This window comes from Thermobia domestica, chromosome 16 (genome assembly GCF_964235325.1).
Source record: "Thermobia domestica chromosome 16, izTheDome1.hap1.1, whole genome shotgun sequence".
Taxonomy (NCBI): Eukaryota; Metazoa; Arthropoda; class Insecta; order Zygentoma; family Lepismatidae; genus Thermobia; species Thermobia domestica.
This window is the reverse complement of record NC_137469.1, coordinates 179,866,656-179,888,686: the sequence shown is the minus strand read 5'-3', so window position 1 is coordinate 179,888,686 and position 22,031 is coordinate 179,866,656.

Genomic DNA, 22,031 nt, shown 5'->3' with positions numbered 1-22,031 from the left:
TGTGCGTGGGTTTTCTCGGGGTTGTCCCGTTTCCTCCCACTTTCTTCATTCCACCATTTCATTCATTACTCATCATCACCGTGTCCCTTAGGTTAAAGGGCATAATCGTGGGACGTAAAACTCAAAGATTTTTCTATATGGGTTTTTCGCCCCCCCCCCCCCGTTGAAAAAATTCTGCGGGCGTTAGTGATTATGATGTTGCTTAGTTACTGTATTATAGTGTTTTATACACGGAATAAATACTTCTGTGTTTTATATAATAATGAGAGCCTTATTTACATTTATTACGGTCCTTGCTTTACGACAGCGAAACATATTCACGTACAGCGTAATCAGTTTCTATTCCCAAATAATTACAGTGAGGCGAATGATATTATTCATACACAGATTTAGGACTTTGGAAACATATCGTAGTAAATTCCTGAAGAGTGAAAAGCGGTAGTGGCAGTAATTAGCTCAGTTAGTCCCTATAGTTCCTTAGTGAATTACATAAATCTTACTGATGTTGTATCTCTTTTTTTCTCTTCTCTCTACATCATGTCTGGAGATTAGTGTTTGGACAAATAAGCTAAAGTGGCAATTTTAAAAAGTAAGATGATCTACGCTATAAGTGACAGATGTTGTGGTGTTTAACTTAACATATAAGGCAATAAATTGAAAAACAGAGATGACAGCGCACTGATGCTTGAAATCTGTTCCTTTACTCTCTATACCTACGTTATTTCCCTAGTCAAAATAAAAAACTCTTCAAAATTAATCACAAATTCTTATGCAACCATCCCTTCCTTACAGTACTGCGCAGTCACATACCCGTCAGGCGATGTAAAGGCACTTTTGGCGACGAGGACACCATATCCAGCAATTATTTGTTTCAAAACATACTATACACGTTCTTCATTGCATAATGTACTGCATCCAATATTGTCTTAATACGAACATCTTCCTTTTCATAGCAAAATGTACTATATCCAAGTAAAGCAGCCAACCATTTTTTAGGCTCATTTTTAAGTATTCTGAGTAGGAAATATGGTATTTTCTTATTTGTAAAATGTACTGCAAGGATTCATGATTTCATTTAACAACATCACATTTTGCAACGCCGCTACAAAACTGCACTAACATTATTGTTCAGGTCATTGTTGATGTCACTGCCGCTGCTAGAAGTGCTCCTTTTTAACTAGTTTTGCACATTAGTTGCTGTCAAACATTATACTTTTCGAGTTTTTCTGTAATACGTTTGTTGTTTGATGCTAGTTTAATTAATACCATAATGTTGTCGAGTGCAGAAGAAGAATATAGTGATCAAGACGCATGGGACAATTGTGCTGAAACACCACCGGAACATTTAGGATAACTACACAGATAAATTGTGAACTTATATGCATTACTGTAATGTTATAAAAAATAATGTTGGAATGTATCATTTTAGTGTGCTCTTTAGTAAGTATTTTAATAATATAATCTTGTACTTGTAGTTTTAGTTTCGAAATATATTTTATCAATTCTAAAAGTACTAAAATATAGTATACCCACATAAAACATAATAGTTTCTATATCCATAATTTATAAAATTTTAAATATTTTGTTAAAAATTACTAAGTACATGTATGCAACGAACTTTGTATCAGTAAAATAAATTAGAAAATATTCTACTGAAAGAAAATAAAACCACCATTCTAAACAAAATTTAAGGATCATATTTATTTTTTTATTCCCTGAAAAAAAAATTGCAAAGATGATATAGTACATTTTGGAAACAAACTCCTTAAATACTTTACCAATTTAAATAATTTCACACACTTTCAATATTATTATTACTTATGCAACACGAATTACATTAAATGTTTATTAGTTCACATACAAATGGAATCAGTAACAAGTTCCACTATTAATGAAAGCTTCGATGCATTAAGGAGTTTGTTTATGCGAGAGATTGTACTCTCAGCGATATATCAGGCGAAGAATAATTGACTGTTTGAAAGAGAGAAACGTCATAATGTTTGCAGTCATTAATGCTTAATATTTGAGATAAGTTGCTTGTGTAAAAAGATACACCAAGTATTTTTATTTCTTCCTTTAAGAAAAATACAAACATATGCACATTAAGCACCGATCATGATACAAAGACTCGTTTTACGATTCTCAAACTGAATCAATTTCTTCTTTTACATTTGATGGCGTGGAACAGTATATTACATTGCGTGCCAGTGGACAATGGTTTCGAATATAATATATACATGCCAATACATATATGATACTCGAGATAATGAAGAACATAATTGGAAGAAGTCAGGAATAGACACGTGGTCAAACTCACAAACACACACAAGAACCATCACATAAATATAACGGTATGATTTGTATTGTCATAAATAGAAACGATTATTTATTACTTATTTTACCAGATTCCCTTTGGTGTAGCTTTATGATTAAAGTTACATATCGAACGGTTTGAAATTATCAGTTATCAAACTAGAATGAGGCAAGTACTTATACTGTTAAAATATTAATACAAACTATATTTTAAGATTTCAAACTTTCTACGATAAGTAAATCTTAACGTAGTTTTTGTGATTTAAGCAAATCAGACATTTCTTTAAGGTTTTGCATGCTTTTGGGTATAACCATACAAAATATATAGCGATGGAATACTAGAGGAACAGAGCAATATCAGTTTTTGTCCCCAGTAAAATTATTTTTTTTAAAAAAAAGCAACTTAAATAATATATGCAAATAATCTTCTCATATTGATATAGAAAGTAAACAAGAATTTTAGGAATTATCAAAAAAATATGAAAAGATTGTGATGTTCGCCTATACTTACTTTTGGATCAGTTGCCACAAATTTTTTGAACGGGCCCTAAATTGAGTTTTAGTATTTTGTATGGAATAAGCACAACATACTGAGTTAACTGATAGTCTGGTTTTCGCTACATTATATGCAGGTCTCCACATATAAGGCATACAACAAAACTTTTGATTGAAATATACTAGATTGTTGATTTTTTTAAAAACAAGTAGTATTTGCAAATGAAATTTTCGCATTGTTATTGAAAGTAAAAAATAGAAGCATAACAATTAACTATAATAATATCGGAAAGGAATCATAGGCATAACCTATTTTTCCAAGTACATTATAATTATTTTTACTTGTTTTTATCAGGGATGCTTTTAGTTTTACGTAATCCGAAAACAGATCTAGGTAACTTCTTCGGAGGAATAACGTATTGTAAACTTATGAACACTAATTGGCATACATAATCAGTTATGGCACAATAAATGTTAGAGAAATGTGAACCCACACAATTGTAAAATTTTAGGATAAAATTAAATAACATCAAATGTATTTAAGCTATCTATAAGAAACATTACTATTATTATAATACCCTACAACAAAACTAAAAGCATCACTGTGAATGCCATAACCAAGGATCTTACAAAATAGAGAATCTGCCTACATGTATCTTCATCCTATTAAATTAATGAAGGAAAAAAATAACCGAACGTCGGCAAGTCTGATTGGCTATTCTCGTTTTCGGCATCGTCTGATTGGCTACATTCGTCTCCGCCATGATTGTTGGCTCTAAACATTGTGATCTTATTGGACGGAGTGGGCAGAGTACGGGTGGTGAAACTATGACGTATGGCTTCAAGTTTTTGTTGTAAGGGCAGATCCTCTATTTTATAAGATCCTTGGCCATAGCTAATGCAATGTTAATAACTTCGTATGCACGTTTTATTTTCAAATGGCATATAGCACTGCGTCACATTAGTATGTAGAAGGTGACTAAAAGGGTTCTTGCCATTTTCCAAGTTCTATTAATTATGCACTTACAGAGAAGAAACTAAATAATACAATGTCTACCAAGCTGTCAGGAGTTTCTCAAACAATCGACCTTCAGTAATAAAGGCACGTTGCACACCTATACCCAACAACAAAAGTATCTCCCCCTAAATATTCTAATTCCATTACTTGGGGCCCAGGTGATTTGCAGATGTGAGAACGCCTAGACAGATGCAACCCAACTTACACGTAACTTTTCTCGGCACTGACAGCAGTTGGTAGAACTGAGTCAACTCTGTATGCAAGTAAAATTGTGAGTAGATGACGCACGAAACATTTCTCCATTCTGAGATCAATCTCTCGGGTTCAGAGCGTGTTGTCCAATGAATATCATACGTTAATCTCAATATTACTGTGTAGGTAATGTATTATTTCATTATATACTGTATATTCAAAAAATAAAAACAAATCAGAAATTGCTTGAAAGTAGACGAAAATATCAAATCTAGAACAACTGCTGGAAGTAAGTTTGTAAATCACTGTCTCCATTGACAGACCTTCTCCAATTCTCCATATCCCAACGTCTTTTTATTTCTAGGGAAGAGAATATCTTGTTTGTCACACTGAGTATGCTTTAAAATTGAAATTAAAACAGGAACCCTTGAAAAAGTTTCAGTCTGGCAGGGATTCGAACCCCTGTCTACCGAATAGAAGTTCAATGCGCTAAAACTCACCTACCTGACCACTTAATCTTCCAACAAAATTAATACGTAGCTAAAATCGTTTCATGGAAAAATATAAACAAGATACTCAAATGTAACAAAAACAAACAAATATAAACAAAATATAAATAAAAATATAAACGAAATATAATCAACTTATGTGAGAGTCTTAATGACTTCCTCGAGATTTCTTTGTTTAACTCAAAAACAAGATATGTATACGTTCCTCAATGAGGAAAATATAATGAAATGTTCTTCAAGTTGAGGCTATGTCATCGGCAGAACCATAACTTGTGAGGGGGTAGGGGGCAACTGCCACCCCACAGGAGCTCCCCGACGTTCGAGTGGGACCATTTTGAGAGAGAATGTTCTTACTCCACATAATAACATGGAATTTGAAATGAAGCATCAAATAGGGTCGCTACATTACATAAACAAAACAGCACACGAAAGGTTAATATTACAAAACTGATTCGTGGACCCTTTACATTAATATTTATTCGTATGGCTTTGAGATTAATCAATATTGAGAATAATAATTTTGTCATGTATGGAATGGGCCCAGGGAGTAACTAACGGAACTTCAGACCTTGCCGTGCGGAGAGGCCAACAGGCTCCGGGGGGCAATAAAGATTAAGAGAAAGTTGGAAAGAGGGGCCAATCGTTAGAAAAACAACTTTTGTCTAAGAGGCCCAAATAAGCTTATTAATGCTTGCCCCCCAGAAAAAAATTAAGTTACGGCGCTTGTAATCGGTTGCAGGGATGGTCCCGATTTACATTACATTTTGTCTTTACCACAACTTCTAATTTCCAAAGAAGAAAAGACTACAGAGATTATTTTCACATTCTTTGAATTGTATCAACACGTGTAGAAATCGACAGTTCTATGTTTGTGTTCCATAACTACTAGTTTATTTTGTGATATTCACATGAGGAATTTGTGGCAAATTGAGCCATTAGCACTAGCCGAGTAATCTCGAGCGTTCGGTTTCTGATCATGAGGCACAATCCACTAGGGATCCGAATTCCTCTGAAGTGCCAAATCGGGATTTTAACTGTCCTCAGTATTTCTGTGTTTGTGTCCTTGTAGTGTTTGGAATACGTCGAAAGGACGAGTTGCCATTGGCGAACAATACTCCACTTCGGCCATTGCAGCCACCTGGGTTCAATCCCCCTCGTGGTAAGTGTTATTTTTTTAATGGAAAGGTAATGTTTATGTAATAGGTGTTGTAATTATGTTATTCGTATATTATTATTATTATTATTATTATTATTATTATTATTATTATTATTATTATTATTATTATTGCTATTACTATTATTGTTATTATTATCACAGAACGAAAAAGAGTAACATAGTTGAGGGTATTCATAGGAACAGAAAACATATACAGTAGGTATATCAGATGTTTCTTAAGTTTACACATAAACACAACAATATTATTACGTTTATGGATTTACAGAAAGAATTATCATTTTATGAGAACAAGAAATGGAATATAAATATTTGTTAACTGATAACAGTAATGCATTTTGTTTCGCCCTTCTTCTAACTAGAAATGTGATGTGACATCTTAAATAGGATCATTGCCGTGACTAGCGTTGTAAGTTCGATCACTATTTTCAATTTCTGCACAGTTAGGAACAATTCCTAGGTACTTATTTTTGGCCCATACTACAGCAGTAAGGAAGGATTTAGCCCTTATGTATTCATCAATTCTTCTCCAAACACGTTACTTGCAAGACAGTTACGAATGAAGTTGATACGGATGCCGTAATTTTGTGTTCTTGGCATTTTACCTGTTAAGGAAGTCGTCTCAACTCTTAGACTCAGAGAAATTGAACATTTTCATCTTAGTATACATCAGAAGTATCAATATCGCAAATTATAAAAATTTGCTGAATTACCAAAGCCCGTATCGATCTCGCGTCCACAACATTATGAAAATAACTCTTAAGCCACTACTCTAAAACATTACTGTTCTGGGAGAAGGAAAAGATGAAGCTGCAGTGAATTCAGTAATTACACACTTTTACGACTCTAGTGTAATATTGCTGAAACTTTCTGATTTCAGTCATAATAAAACAGTAAAGAATTATGCAGAAAGAATAGTTCAGAGAAGTCAACTTTAAATTGACAACTCATATGTACGGAGGCACTGCCTTATGCTCTCGCCTCGGGGCCTGATTTTTCACGGCACGGCATTGGGCAGATACTCATATTGATTATCTCGTGTTTTAGGGCACTGGATTATATTTTTAACTAATTTAACGAACCTTCCTCAGTACCTTGCTTCCTATTTTTAACCGTTTTACTCACTTTTACAGTTTCTCCACTGACTCTCTAAGAACAGGGACAGAACATAGAAACATTGAGGACAATAAAAATCACAAACACTATTAGGGCGTTCTTCCCTTGCCTGAGTAAAACAATAAAACATTGTGAACATATAATTTTGTCTTCCATCTTCTATGTGGTGTCAAATCCAGAGTTGGAGTGGGTCAGTGGGTGAAATGGATCGAGCTTCCTGAGTAGATCAGTGGTTCGTGGGTCAACAACGTGTGACCCATTCCAACCCATCGTTCAGCGTGACCCACTGCTACCTACTACCCACCGTGACCCACTCTGACCCACGGACTCATTCTGTTCACTGCATTGTAGACAAAAGCATAATTTTTTCTCCATCGACCCTAGCCATAGAAACTAAAAACACGATTCTGATTGGTTGCAGCTTGCGATTATCGAAACCTCCTGGTGTATGTATTGTGTATTACAGTAGTAATAAACGAGCATTGTCACTTTGTTAGAATTGAAGAAGAAGAAAATTGAAGAAGCAGTTGAGGATAATTTACATCAACGCAGCAGTTAAAGTATAACAAAACGAGCCCTGCGGGGCTTCTAAATCGCTCCTCCCCCTCCTACCACCACCATTACTACTACTTATACTGTGGATTCGTATAGCAAAACTGCATACGTAACGTAATCATTTTTTGAGTATTACTTTTACGTTCTTTTAATGAAAAAGTATTGAACATTTTAAAAATAAAATATAAAAATAAAAACTTTCCTTAGCCCGGGTTTAAACCCATACCAGAAGCAATTATAATACCAGCGCATTGCGTTAGTACTTTTGGCCACGAAGACCGCCAGTAACAGACACTTCATTTTTGCTATATTTCTGCTACATGGCGAGAAATGGATAATTCCAACTTACCAGAACCGTGTATTTAGCTCCCATAAGTAGGGTCGAGTGTGATTTAAAAATATGCTTCTGAACACTGGTGAATTTGTCTACGTTTTACTTTCACGGCCTCTATTTCCCTTTTTAATTTGTTTCTGTTTACTTACTTGAGTTGACTATCTCTAAGTGAAAGCAGAACTTGAAGCATTTTTGGATATTGATATTAGTGATGTGAGGTGGAAAATTATCTACGGAAAATTTTCCATTTCGGAAAAATTTCCGCTATATTTTTCCGGGAAATTTTCCGTTCTTAAAAATATTAGAAATCAAGCAGCAATTCCTCAGCAATTATAAAATTGATTGAATTCATGTATAGAAATGTTAAAAAGTGAAAGATCGTTTAAAGAATCTGAAAATTTTCATGGCTCAGACAATTTTCAGTACTATGTAGGAACAAGAGAAACAATTTTTCATGAATTGAAATATTTTCTGTCTTATATGGAGAAACAGAAGAACATTTTATGAGTCGGAAAGTTTTATTACTCTGTAGAAACAAGTGAAAGGAATTTTCATGAATCGGATAATTTTTATCACGATGTAGAAACAAGTCGAAAAAACTTTCCATAATCCGGGCAATTTTGGATATTATGTACAGTGATGTTAGTTTGAAAATTTTCCGCTAGATTTAACTACACATAGAACTACAAAATTGATTTTCTGTAGAGGAAAGTTAGTCAGCAACAAATTATAATTTTCCAATTAGCTTTCGGGAACCGGAAAAGTCTCTAGTATTTCATGTTGGAAAGTAAAATTTTACACAGTGTTTTTCTCTCTCTCTTCCTCTGCGAGCTCCTTCGTTGCTAAGCGGTTAGCATATGGGCCTTTGGCATCTAAAAGCTGGCTTCGCTTCCCAGCGGGAGCTCATGTAGTTCGGATTCTACGTTAATCAGTTGGTCCCGTCTTATACATTCCCGCTGTAGAAATGGACGTTAAACTCTAAACCAACTCAGTTCAATTCCTCTCTGTGTGTGTATTTGTGTGTGTGTGTGTGTGTGTAAGCAAAGTGCAGAGAACATACATCGAGTTCGTAGAGTACAAATATCCCATTCTATTATTTAAAATTTAAATTTATTAAAAGTCATGAATATATTCCGATTCATAAAAATATACTCCACTTATTCCTACGTCGTAATTTTTTGGTAATAAATATTGTCTTAAACTTCAATGCGTTCTTCCCTCAGAATCCAACTTTGATCTTACAATATTAGATTTCGTAAGTTTAATACGCATAAGACGGTTTTCTTATAGCTTTACTACTTTTATAGATTTACGTACTGCAACATTTATAAATAAGTAAATATAATATTAAGAGCCTACTGTAAATTTTTGACCACCCAAAATTCGAGTTTAAGTAACTCATGAAAGCAAATACTGACCATTTTCTGGAAATAAATATTTATTTATTCATGTATTCATTCAGACGAGAAAGTGAAATATAACTAATAAGGAAGCTGATTTCTGTAGTTGTTCTTCCAATAAAATAATAAAAGAAACATAAAAAGATGCACTATTAGAGCTGCGTTCTAGAAGCAACAAGTAATTTCATATATATATATATATATATATATATATATATATATATATATATATATATATATATATATATATATATATATATGTGTGTGTGTGTGTGTGTGTGTGTGTGTGTACATTTTTATAAATAATAATTTTAGTTTTATAATACAAACATCTGCTTTAAGATGTTGATTGTACGAAATTCCAATATTGAAATTATGATTTACGAGTGTTAAACACAATAAAATAATTTTTTCGTATTTTCTGTCATAAAAATAATCTTCATAAAGAACTTTTATGTAGTTATTTCATTACATAGGCAGGCCTACATGTGAAGAAATAGTTGAATTTTCTGTTTCTGAAATTGATAAATTCACAAAGGTTTCTTTCCAATTTCTTGTTATATTTTAAATATTGGAATGGAATATTTTTTTCTATGAATGCCATATATGCTCCTTGCACTTTACACACACACACACAGAGAGAGAGAGAGAAAGAGAGAAACACTGTATATTTTTACTTCCCAACCTGAAATATTAGAAAATTTCTGGTTTCCGAAAACTAATTGGAAAATGATAAATTGTTGCTGTCTAACTTTCCTCTACAGGAATTGAATTTTATAGCTGAATGTGCAGTTTAATATAGTGGAAAATTTTCCACCTAATATCACTATACATAATATCCAAAATTGTCGGGATTATGAAAAGTTTTTCACTTGTTTCTATATCGTGATGAAAGTTTTCCGATTCATGAAAATTCCTTTCACTTGTTTCTACAGAGTAATAAAACTTTCCGATTCACAAAAAGTTGATTTGCTTTTTGATTAAAATGATGAAAAGTTTTCGACTCATAAAAACTTCTTCAATTTTTCTCTACAAGACGGAAAATATTTCAATTTATCAAACATTGTTTTACTTGTTCCTACATTGTACTGAAAATTGTCTGAGTCATGAAAATATTCAGATTCTTTAAACGATCTTTCACTTTTTAACATTTCTACACATGATTTCAATCAATTTTATGAATACTGAGGAACTGTCACTTGATCACTGATATTTGTTAAGAACGGAAAATTTTCCGGAAAAATATAGAAACTTTCCACCTCACATCACGGCTAAACAACGACGTAGGAATAAGTGGAGTATGTTTTTATGAATCGGAAAATTTTCCGTTTCAAAATTTTCATAACTGGTTGATATATTTAATTGTAATAATGGCAATAGGACTTATACTACTACTTGGCTTTCGAGACACAACCTGTGAGTTTTAGAGGTGCTAACTACTGGAAACAGTACATTTTTGAATCACTGTTATATATAAATTATTATATAAAAAAACTAAATGTAACTATGTATGCCTAATCATGGCCAAATTGCAGTCAAATAAAATGTCTTTAGGTATATAGTTAGGCCTTAATCGAAGCTCTGATGTTATCATATTGGGTTCATTATAATAATATCCTAAGGAATAGTGGGGGTCCGAATATTTGCGAAAAAAAAATTGAATATCTCAGAAACCGTTAAAATTACGGAGCTGGAAATCAGTATACTAACTCTCTATTGAAAATGAACAAAACGTCTAATAGCATCTTTTAACATTCCCTTTTATGGGGAGGGGTAAACTTTCTACATATGGTAAATAGATAGTGTGTTAGTTTGTAAAAATTATCGTAAACGATCGATATTAGTTGTTGAAGGAAGAAATACAGCCGGGTCCGATTCCCGGCGGGAGCTCATGTGGTTCGGATTCAATTTAATCCGTACTTCATGCCGTAAGCGTCGGTGGAGCACCGATAGGCAACTAGCGATATCAAGCCAAAAATTGGCGGCCGCGTAGCGAAGATCCACGGTGCCCCCTCTTCCGTTTTAAAACCTTTACCACCAGCGGCCCATCAGTAGCAGAGACGCGACAAAACGCGAATGAACCAAAAATTATTTCCCCAAAATATGTTAAGTTGCTTATATGCGTAATTTGATTACATTAAGGAGTCTGAAAAACACAAAAATGAGCTGAGAGAAGTGTCTCTGGCTGGGCGCGAACCACCAACCTTTTGATTACTAGCCGCTTGCTCTTCCGACTTTGCCACGGAGACGATGAAGAAAAAAGTCGTTTGTAGAGCCATAGATCCTTGAGGCATTTTTCCTTTGGCTAATCAGAGTGTCCTTATAACCATGTATATTCTACGATAACCGTTTGAGATCAGATAAAGTCCGTTCGCCATGTAATTTTATAACAAAATGATGTGCGTTTGTTTACTTTATTTCATGGTTCTCCCATATTGATTTTCAAATGATCGGCTACACTTGTCATCTAAATTCATATAATTATACGCACTCATCTCAAGATTTTTCACTTCGTGATGTAGAGTCAGGGGTTGCTCTTGACCCCTCTAGGTCACTTTAGGAACAATTCGTAAGGAAAAAAATAATATATAATAAAAACCGCATGCACATTACTGGTGATAGTTCGTGTTGATCCCTTCGCGATTCTCCACGACAAATCGAAGAAGCGCGGACCAAAATGAAGTCCTCGCTGATATGTGGTGGTAACTTCAATACCCCGACTCTAGATATCTCTTTCAACTTGACGAAACCCTGCCACACACTAGCGGCAGTCGTACGACGCGTCGCTATAGCAAGTGGGTCACTAGGTGTTGCCGACGTTTACAGCATGGGATATTTTAATTTGAATTTTTCAATTGTTACTTATATTTTATTACTTATGGTTATTTCAATATAATACAACTTGTAGAACAATCTTTAAACTTTTTAATGCTGTTTGTTTCACGTCTCTAGTGCACATATGAACCATTTTATGATAATTTTTAATAATCACTGTAAGTGAAAAATGCCCTTTTTGACATTTTTGAATACCCTGGGGGGCGCGGTGGCTCAGTGGTAGAGCGTTCACCTCTGGTGCTTGGGGTCCCGGGTTCGATCCCAGCCCCCGCCAAGTGAACTTTGTGGTGGACAAACACCGTGCTCGTGGGTTTTCTCGGGGTACTCGCGTTTCCTCCCACTTTCTTCATTCCACCATTTCACTCATCTCTCATTATCACCGTCTCCTTTAGCCTAACCGGCATAACCGTGGGACGTAAAACTCAAAGATTTCATTTCATTTTTTTCCATTTTTGAATACCCTGTATGGGGACACTTTCAGGAGAAGAAAAGTAATATTTGGGATTCTTTCATCTCCCACTGTAATAAAGCTGTGCATCATTTTTTTTGTTTACACAAATCTGAGATGGTGAATTCTGATGACTTGTTGATTTGACATGGAATGTCCCTTTATTCACTTTTACAGTTTTTTTCCAGTAACTCTTTAGGAACATTACCAAAGCACAGAAACATTGAGGACAGTAAAAAGCAGATACACTATTCGCGCGTTTTCTCCTTGCCTGATCTAAAACAATAAAATATGGAGAAAAAGCAATTTTTGGTCTTCCATCTTCTATGTGTTGTAAAATCTGTAAAAACAAACCAAACAAAGTGCAATAGTAATACACAAAACGCTCAAAATCTTAGCTATTCGTGACATAACTATTGCATAACCCTGAATAACTCCAGTATATCCACACTGTAATGGCACTTCTGGGTCACTGTAATGGCAGTTCTCTGCTCTCACATTTTGTCACTCCAACTCGACTGAAACTCGACTCGAATCAGACGCTTTTCAGCTCGACTCGAAAAATTTCCTCCAACTCGACTCGAATTTGACTCGAGTTTCGATTCGAGTCGAGTCAAAACGAGGGAAATCGAGGCAAATGCTATGTGTAGTTTTAGGTACTTTCTTCAAGTATCCTATGAAAACAATATAATTATTATCAATGATGCTACTACTAGTACTAATATTACTTCTACTTCTACTTATTATTATTATTATTATTATTATTATTATTATTATTATTATTATTATTATTATTATTATTATTATTATTATTATTATTATTATTATTATAACACCATGTATAAACATGAAAGATATACATCATTTATATCTGAATACTAAACACTAGTTGACCTCTGACATCGCTAGTCGTGAAGTCTAGGAGGCAAAGATATTGTTCACGAGGTTCTATTATAAATTTGAGTTCCGGGGATGCAAGCATCCGGGCTCAAATCAAAAATCATTACAAATTGTTCAAAATTGCTTGACCCGGGTTTAGGGTTCTGAACGGCTCCAACGAATCGGCTCAGAGCTCATTCCCTATCGAGCAGAGCTAGAAGTTCACTCACCCGGCTCGAGCTGACTAGGTACCTCATCTCAACCAAGTCAGCTCGAGCTGTTCGCTCAGTTGAACCGAGCTGAGTCGGTTAACATCACTACCCGGGTTGGGCCGGTTCCGCTCAAATCTTCGACCATACCTTGGTGGTAAGAAATACAGTATATACTTATTTTAGTGTTTACGACATTTGAGGTTGTCTCGTTATAAAAATCCACTGTAGTCTTGTTAATCAAGACAAGACGTCATGTGAGCAATATCCCACCTCATGAGCAACACTAAAAATATTCTACATTACTGCGTACATTTCCCATAGCTTTCGTTTTCCAGTCTAATCAGGTAATGATTTCAAAACGAGTTAAAACAAGCTAAACGAGCGAGCCATTCTGAAACTCGACCTTAGAACAGTCACTTGACTTGGAACTCGACTCGAGAAAATTACCATTGACTCGACTCGAAACTCGACTCGAATTTGCTTCGAGTTTCGAGTCGAGTCGAGTTTTAGCTCGACTCGTGCCCATACCTAAAGAATTGTAATGTAAATCGGGACCATCGCTGAAAACTATGACGTAGCCTTAACTTGAAGAATGTTTCGTATTTGTTCCTCATTGAGGAACGATTATATGTTTTTTTTGCTTTAAAGAAAGAAATCTCGAGTAAGTTATTCTGACATTCACATAAGCAAAGCCTGCTTATAGAGGGATAAATCGTTGAGTCCTTTTAATTTGACCAACGGAGTGCTCCTTTAACCGTGTATATTCGACGATAACCGTTTGGGATAAGATAAAATGTGTTCGCCATATAATTTTATAACAAAATTACGCGCATCTATTTAATTTATTTCATAGTTCTCCCATATTCACTTTCTAATATTCGGCGGCAGTTGCCATCGAAATTCATATAAATATACAAATAATAATAATAATAATAATAATAATAATAATAATAATAATAATAATAATAATAATAATAATAATAATAATATCAATTACGTAAACAATACATTCCAATAAAAGATAAATGTTACGCTGGGATTCGAACCCAGGTCACTGAAATGGCAGTTCTTTGCTTTCACACTTTTTAAACAACTTTTTTTTATTAGCTAATAAAGTTGGATACATACGATCATTAACACAACTGCAGAACAATATAAATATATACAGCTAATAATGCACAATATAACTCAAAAGGGAAGAGAAAAGAAAAAGAACTTATGGAGCATAGATACAAATTGTACAATCTGTGCATCTTTTTTAAAGAACTGATGTAAAAATATACACAAGCTTTACAAATTACTAAAAGCTCATTGGAATAACAAAGGAGTACAAGTTAATTACACATATATGGTATTGTCGAGGAAACGAGCAAAAGTACAAGTTTTCATAAGGGAGCTCATTTTGTCATAATTAGCTTTAAGATATTCAATACAAGCAAAAGGATTACCTGTAGTTTCCAGTGAGAGTACATACTTAATTATTTGCGCTATAAGCCAGGTAACAGAATTGTGTTTCGTTTTGGGATACAGAGAATATTCCCGTCGCAACAGGAGATTGACTTCGATTGACCGACTAGGTTGGCGCATAATAAGACCCAAAAATTGATGCAATTTTTACCATATTTGTTTACTGTTCAGACAAGTTGTTAATCTATGACTCAATGAATCAGCGGCACCACAGAAAGAACATGTTATATCGGCACTAAACGCACATTTATTTCTTTTTACTTTCGTATCTACAATGTCATTCACTACTATGTACCAAAAGGATTTATTTTCTGCTGTTAAATATTTTGAGTGTATATTACGAAATATTATATGCCAATTGTATTCTGGTTCTCTTTCGGGGGCCGCGGTGGCTCAGTGGTAGAACGTTCACCTCTGGTGCTTGGGGTCCCGGGTTCGATCGTAGCCCCCGCCAAGTGAACTTTGTGGTGGACAAACACCGTGTGTGTGGGTTTTCTCGGAGTTCTCTCGGTTTCCCCCACTTTCTTCATTCCACCAATTCATTCATTACTCATCATCACCGTCTCATTTAGCCTAACCGGCATAATCGTGGAACGTAAAACTCAAAGATTTCATTTCATTTTCGGTTCTCTTTCTATTAATTTACATGATGATAGCTGTTGTAGGTGGTGTATGTACCATTGTTTACTGGTTACACTCAAAATATTGGGAGTTCGATGATGTTGATAGATATAGGCACACAAGATACTACTTAAGTAAGAGCAACTTGAGGGGCGGAAGTGGTCGTTAACGGCAATGTTTTATCGATCGTATCAAATAAATAACGCAGCAAATGTCTAGTGGGAGAAGGTACATCTTGAACTAAGGCAGTCAAGTTACGTCTTATAAACAAACTCTCCGCCTTGAACTGCACGTGAGTCATGTTAATTCCTCCGTTCGCTACCGATAAACAGATGTCATTATAGCGAAAAGGAAACACACAATTGTTCCACAAAAAACAACCACAAACACTTTGTAGCTTTTAGCCTGCTGTAGAAGGCAGGGCAAAGACGTTAGTAACATACCACAGTTTACTCAAAATATAAACGTTAAGAAGTCGAGCACGAGACAACAAACATAGTGACCTACATTTATGCAAGAAACTTAAATGCCTGATTTTATTAATGACATCTTACTGTCTCAAAAAGATTACTCATAAATGATATTCCTAGTATTTTAATACTAGATTGAAATACAATGTCCAGAATTTTACTAAACTCCTCAGAATTATGTTATAAAACCGGTTGACTTTTTCTATTCACTAGAGCTCCAGACATTTGTTGATAATTAGCAACATTTTCAGCAAGAGGTTATAGCCATGAACAGAATGTAGGAAAACATTGACATCATCAGCATATCCACACACGCGTAGAGGGCGTGCAATAACATCAAAACTCTGAATATTGCGGTTTACATCATACAAGGAGAGTGCAATAGCCAAAGTAAATAATTGTAAGCTTACAGGATCTCCTTGTCGAATACTACGAACTACTTTGATTGGAAGGGTGAGATGACCATTAATTTAAACCATTGTATAATGCGAGCATTAAAACCAAAACCTTTCAAAACTCTCCACAAATAGGAATGTTCAATATTATCAAACGCGCACTGAAAATCTACATTAACAATAGCTGTGGTAATCTCACTATCTTGACATATTGTAATACAATCTCTAACATTAATTAAAATCTGATATAAGTTTTGCCCTTAACTGCAGCATATTGCAAATCACCCAACAACATATTCATATAAGGAGTTAATCTAGAAGCCAAACAACGACTATTAATTTTAACATTAGTATTTAAAAGGGAAATAGGTCTGAAATGTTCAACCATTGTTGGTTGAGGCACTTTAGGTGTAAAAATAGTCACAGCATGATTGGGTCCACAGATATGTTCGGAGGCAAAAGAACCAAGCATGGACCACATCAGTAAGTGTCTGACCCATGACGTGCCAAAGTTTCTGATACAATAGACCCGATATTCCATTTTGTCCGGCTAATTTTCCTCGCTTTACAGCAAATGTTGCCAACTTTACTACTTCAAGTGTAAAAGGTGCCGTCAAAGACGTATTATCATAATCTGTTATGACGTTAGGAATAACATCAAAAATGAAATTCTCAAGATTCAGTCCTCGCGATGCACCAAAAAGTTTTAAATAATTATCATAAAATACCTTTTGAATTGCTAAAACATTCTTGCAGGGATCTCCGTCCGGAGTAAGAACCGTCTTGATCAGGCGGCGCTTGCAACGCTGGTTTTCTTTCAAAACGTGACTAGGATAACACTGTTCAGTTACATCAAACATAAGAGCATTACTTCTAATTTTTATATCTTGAACTTGAGTCCTACGAAAATCTAAGAGTTTTCCTTTATATTTTTTAACAAGGGGCAACAATGCCCTGTCGGAGAGAGTATTTCGTTGAGTCTCTAATAAACATCCGTAATAAAAATTATACAATGTCAGGCCATCACGAGACCGTTCACCAGAGTACCATTTACAGAAGCCCTGTTTCCTCCCACTTTCTTCATTCAACCATTTCACTCATCTCTCATCATTACCGTCTCCTTTAGCCTAACCAGCATAACCGTGGGACGTAAAACTCAAATATTTCATTTCATTTCTTTTCATTTACAGAAGTGCATTAGGTTAGGTTTACAATAGGTAGTCCACCATATGAGGATATTTGGATACCGTTTTGCTTGTTGTCTCCAATAGTCCCATTTACTCTGAAACGATGTAAGAAATCCCTCATCTGTTAATAGTGTTTCATTCATACGATCGTAACCACGTCCACGCACAATTTTATCATATGGAATCTTAACTTTCACCACTAAAGACAGATGATCACTAAAACAAACAGGATAACGGTATATATCAAAAAGCTGAGATTTAAGAGATTTCGTCAAACGGAATCTTCGATTCTCGAAGCACAACGATTCTCGTCGCAAAAAATGTGTTGCACGCACAACGATTATGACTTCCAGACGGTGAATACATTGATCATAGTCATACCAAACAAATCACCTCGTATAATTCTACCACTGTGGTAGGGGCCGCGGTGACTTAGTGGTAGAGCGTTCACCTCTGGTACTTGGGGTTTCGGGTTCGATCTCCGCTCCCGCGAAGTGAACTTTGTGGTGGACAAACACCGCGTGCGAGAGTTTCCTCAAGGTTTTCCCGTTTCCTCCCACTTTCTTCATTCCACCATTTAATTCATTACTCATAATCACCGTCTCCTTTAGCCTAGCAGGCATAATCGTGTGACGTAAAACTCAAAGATTTCATTTCATTTTTCTACCCTTGGGGTGACATTGTACATTCGTAAACTGTAACCTATCTTTAATCAAAATTGCAGTACCAAGACGATTATACGTTGAATTGTTATAAACGTTATATGAATCATGTACATTCGCTTCTTCCGGACCCATTTCTTGCAAAAAAAAAAAAAAAAAAAAAAAAGCCACCTCAATTTCAGATTTTATCAAAAACTCAGACAGAGCGTGACACTGTGTTGGTAAAGATATTCCATTGAGATTAATACTAACAATGGTAAGAACAGTTGCCATGAAATGGTAGGAGACTTGAGGGAGATTTGATAGAACATGATGAGGTGACGGAGATAGGAATTGGGTGGACTAACTCGAAAACACACTAGAAAACATACCATGGTACACACAGAGGAATTAATAGGTGACAGTGACACCAGAAAGTGGAGACTCTACAAATCCAAAAGCACTGTCTTCTACCGAAGTTGTTACAGCAAGTTGCAATTGTTTGGAAACATTAGCACTAGTTATTCTGTACAAAGCATCACTAGCTGGTTTATCAGGTTTTGTAGCAGATGAAGAAACTTTTCCGTCTTTCACTGTTTTCCGTCTCTTCTTATCTCGAGAGAAGCGCTCTTTAGAACTACTTTGCAAGGGAACTGAGGCTAAAATGAAGGTATGGTTATAAGATGAAATGCGTTTCTCACTGGCAGGACCACTGTCTTTAGTAATAGGAACATCAGCTCCATCACTTATTTCGTCAAGAACACAGTCAGCAGCGTCAGCAACAGCGGCGGCTAGAGGTATCGAGTCGTATAACTGGAGATGAAACAGAACCTGTTGCAAGAGGTAAAGAATCCTCAAATAATGGCTGAATATCTGTAGTATGTTCAAGCACTGGATTAGATCTGCATTCAGAAGTAGCCGAAACTACAAATGGAAGGATAGCAGTGTCACCATTCACTATCTCCGCACAAGAAGGTAACACAACGGTATCACTGTCACTAGTTAATGGGGGAAAACCTTGTCACTAAAAGACGAAGGTAATGAAACAACAGGTTGTACACTCGTAACCGAATTAAGTGTCCGGACTATGTTAACTTCGGTTGCAGATTGCACTATAGGTTTAGAGTTTACATTACATCTATCACATTGGTCATAGCTATGATTAGGGCTATTACAAGAAAAACAGGTACGTTTCTGACCAAAATAAGAAATTAAGTATCGTTGACCTTGGATTTCAATAGACGATGGAATTGCTTTATCCAACTGTATGTACACCAATTTCCTCCGAGTACACACTCGGTATCGATGACTACTATCATAAAATTCGTCCTTGATATTTTTGACACTACAATATGGTGTCAACACTTTTAGTATTTCTTCATCGTCCAATCCACTTGGCACTAAACATAATTTAATTAAAGTAATAGGCTTATCTGCAACTTCCACACTCATATCATACATTCCATTTTCATCAGTATATCGTAATCCAGTACTATTATCTCGAATTATCTGTTCACACAAAATCTGGGATATTAACTTAACGAACACACAACGTCGGTAATTGTCTAATTCAATACTCAGAATTTCGTCACTGTTTAACTTGAAATTGTCAAATATGAATTCACGTATTCTATAAGCAATTGGGCAATTAGACACATTACTAAAGTTCACGCGCGAAGTATTAACTCGTTTCATTACCATTTAGACGATCAGAAGAATTATCAGTTGATGTATGAATGTATGCCGTATAAACAAGCTACAGCGCATTCCGCAGGTCTGCTCGTCACCGCTGCCACAATACGACTACACTTTGCCATAAATTTAGCATACAAAGATAAGAAAATAAACTTGTAGTTATGTTAGATAAACATAGCACACACTATTTCTATACGTGTTGATGCAATTCAAACAATGCGAAAATAATGTCTGCCGGCTTTTCTTCTTTAGAAATTAGAAGAAGTGAGGAAGAATTGCAGTAATATAAATCGGGACCAGTTAAAAACAATGAGGTAGCCTCATCTTGAAGAACGCTTCGCGATATTTTCCTCATTGACGAAGGTGTATATCACTTGTTTTTGAGCTAAAGAAGGAAACCTCGAGTAAGTGATTGTGACGCTCATAAAGAACGTCTCCTTATACGAGTATTAGTATGAGTATTTTGTATATAGTCTTACATGCCATACTTTTAACTAGCTAATAGTTTAGATGGAAAATAAAGTGATGCGGTAGGTAAGGGGTTAGCGCATTGAACTTCAATTTCAATTTCAATATATACTCAGTGCGACAAGCAAAAACTTCTCTCCTCCAGATAGAAAAAGATTTTGGAATGAGGAGAATTGGAGAAGGTCTCTCAATGAAGGCAATCATTTACTAACTTATTTCCAGCAGTTGTTCTAGATTTGATATTTACAGCTACTTTCAAGCATTTTCTGATTCATGCGTGGTCAGTATTTTTATTTCTCTAAACATACACTATATAAAGAAATAATACATTACATACACAGTAATTTTAAGATAAGTATATGGTGTTCTTTGGAAAATACGATCCCTACCATGTAGATTCATCTTAGAATGGAGAACTGTTTCGTTAGTCACCTACCTTAAAACTTTACCTACCTGACACCTGAACATTTGAATCAGGGCTATTTACTGCTGTCAGTGCCCAGAAAAGTTACATGCAAGTTGGATTGCATCTGTGTAGGCGTTATCACAACTGCAAATTACCTGGACCCCAACTAATGGAATTAGAGCACTTAGGAGGGAGATTTCTTTTGTGGTTGCGTGTACAGCAGGTATAGCTCGTAAAATGTCGAAGAGAAATGGAAATATCGAAGCAGCTGGTTCATTTGTGTACTATATTACATGACTTTTGATGAGTTTGTTATCTGCCACACCAAGTCACTAATATGCCAGACATTCGGGCAGAATGATGTGAACGAAGGCACCGCCAACATAGGTTACAGACATTTTATTTGCGAGATGTGAGGCTCTCGGATGAACCTTGTAATGGAACCACACACATGTGTTGGATGACGAGGCCCTGAAAGCAGCCATCGAGGAGGGTAGTTGTATAACGTGTGATAAATTTGCAGTAAGGTTCCATGTTTTCGCTGAAACAATCAGACTGCACCTGCATATGATAGGGAAGTCATACAAGTTAAGCAAGCGAGTGCCCGACACATTGTCGGTAGCGAAGAAGGAACGACGAGTTATAGCCTGTTTGTCGTTGCTAAGTCGGTACCTAAACACACCATCTTCCATCGCTTGGTCGTCTATAGTATTTGGCATCATAATGTTACTTCCCAAATCACAGTAAATGTATTTTCAATATTGACCTTCAAAAGCCAGTAACTATTAGATGACACACAGACACACACACACACACACACACACACACACACACATATATATATATATATATATATATATATATATATATATATATATATATATATATATATATATATATATATATATATATATATATATATATTGTTTCAAAACAACACTGAAAACATTTGTGAGGTAATTTTTTACACTAAGACGAAAAAAAAAGTATAGACTAATTTGGGTGTAGAAATGAATCCTTTCGGCTCTATGACTAGCTGAAAATTTATCGACAAAATTCACAAACAGCATAACTCAAGAGCGAAATGTCTCATCGAAGTCAAATAAAGAGGAATCTCTATAAGTTTTAATCGTGGAATCCTTTAATACACAACTGGACGTGGTAGGGATCCCAGAGAAACTGGATAATTCTTTGACTGCTT